Source organism: Maniola jurtina, chromosome 10 (assembly GCF_905333055.1).
Source record: "Maniola jurtina chromosome 10, ilManJurt1.1, whole genome shotgun sequence".
Lineage (NCBI taxonomy): Eukaryota > Metazoa > Arthropoda > Insecta > Lepidoptera > Nymphalidae > Maniola > Maniola jurtina.
The window spans coordinates 8,197,197-8,199,738 of NC_060038.1; positions in this window are offsets into that span (position 1 = coordinate 8,197,197).

Genomic DNA, 2,542 nt, shown 5'->3' on the forward strand with positions numbered 1-2,542 from the left:
ATTTTTTAAATATTAAGTTAAGGTAGTATTTGAGAGAACGAGAGAACTTGGGACGTACAGAAGTAACAAACAAAAACCGCAATTTGAATTTATGGTAGGTACAATCAAAGGTCGTAAGTCGTTTAGCACCTTAATGATCATATTCGCGTGGCATGGTTATGCACATGCGTTAGGTGTGGCGTGTTTATAGAAAAAGGTTATAAGTGCAACAGGTTTTTGATGCAATAGTTTTGCGGAATCGCTACTCAAATTCTGAGTACATACCGTACCGTACATCAATGCTTAATTAATTACCCACCAACCTATGTAAAAAAGATGTAGATACGTAACATAAGTACATATCCAAAGCGACAAGTAATCTACGACAGCTGTTATAGGTTAGATTTGAAAAGCGCTATCTCTCTTCTATTATCATGCTATTTGTATGAACTAATACATAGTCAAAATCAAATAATTTCGCAAATGTAGGCATTAGCCTACATTTAAAGAAAATATTAATTTTCTTTTTTACCACAAATCCATAAAAAGTCCAGATCACACTTAAAAATTTAAGACTGAAAACTTCCTTCGTATGTTTTTTTCAAGTTAATCGTACGTGACATTGCCAAAGTAAATTGTGGTGTTCGGGTACAACAAAAAACCACTTAACAAAGAAGAAGAAAGTTTAATATAGTAAGAGAGACATAATTTGGCAAATTGAGAAACAACAGCCAGCTGGAAATGAAGACGTCCTATTTTGTTCATAATCAGCTCGTTAATTCCATTACGGCTGTTCAGATGAGCGAGGAGAATCAGCAACAGATGCTGTGTCACTTGAAACGTAAATCCAGGATCTTGAAAAACTTACTAATTTTAACATTTTAATGAGTAAACGTTGTAATTTCATATTTTTAACCGACCTCAAAAAGGAGGAGGTTCTCAATTCGACGGATTTTTTTTAACTGTATCAAATTGCGGAACTTAAATTCGTATCCACACTTATATTATCAATGCAAATAAATGTATGTCTGTCTGCTCCTCAACATCATCATCATGCCAGCAACCCTTCGCTAGCCCACTGCTAAACACGGCTCTCCTTTCAGAATGAGATTTTTTCTTCAGAAAGAGAGAAGTTTCAGAATGAAAGGGTTTCGTCACGATGTTTTTCTAAAGCAAACGAAAAGATAGGAGAATGTGTCCGGGATTCCCTGCGCATCTGTTACCTTTTCACTGCTTGAACATTGAATTTATTGATGAATGTTGGTACAAAGATAACTTGCATCCCAGAGACGGGCATAGGATACATTTTATTCCGCAAGATCAAAGCTATATTAAAGTATAACGTAAAGTGTATCCGCGCCGACGAAAAAACTACTTATAATTTATTTAAGAATTTAAGAGAAACGTTAAGGACACCTAAGTGAAATTTAGGCTACCTAGCACAAAATACATCTACAAAACACAAATAGCATTGGAAATATCGTGTGGAACCTGCAATAGCATTCAATTAAAATGATGCCTTTTCTACAACTGCATTAACTGCAGTAATGATTGTATTTATATAATGAATGAAAAACGATTACTGTATCGGATGAAATAATTAAAGCAATTAATTGGTGCTTACCAAAAATAATTTAAACAGTGTAAATAAAGAAAAGTGCCAACAAAACCCGTGGTATTTGTATTAATTACTTAGTACCAAAAAATAAGTATTAAAATGAAAATAAAGACTGAAATGAAAGAAATATTTCGAGTATACTTTAGAAAAAAAAACATATAAAAAGGGATTTTAATCAAGCAACACACGAAAAGAGAATTTTCAAAAGTTGATTTCGGTATCTGCTTGCATCAGGCTTATGCCAGATGAATAGCTATTCACTTTTTATTTTTCAACATCTGCAGGCTTATTTATTTATTTATTTTTATTTTTCATGTACCAAAATTGTAGTTACTAAGTTATAATAAATTAACTTACATTGGAAATGCTTATCTCTAAACAGAGATTTCTTCCAGCTTGCCGTTCAAGGCAGTGAGTAAGGCGAATTAATACATGGAATAGGTAATACGACTTACCTTTGTATGTCTGTCTGTACGCGCTTCACGCTGAAACTACTGAACGGACTTGAATGTAACCTGGCTAACTATAACTAATTATAACTGATACTCCAAAATAATGGGATTCGTTCGGGATATATTACTCTATAGTTCCATTTTTAATATGTATTGTAATATAACACATATTATTATTTTGTCTATGGAACAGGTAGGTACGTAAGCCCGCACCGCCCCGGTGACACGCACGGGTATGCGAAGACGGGGGCAATCAACTAGTACTTTATAGTTTTTATTAATCATTAATTAGTTTTATTAATATTATAAATGCGAAAGTGTGTCTGTCTGTCAGTCTGCTAGCTTTTCACGGTCCATCCACAAAACTGATTTTTACGAAAGGTTCAGAAGTAGTTTACATCCCGTGAAAGAACATGTAGGCTATTTTTCATAGCGGAAAATCAATGAGATCCCACGGGATTTTCAAAAACCTAATCCTCTAAACAATTTTCGA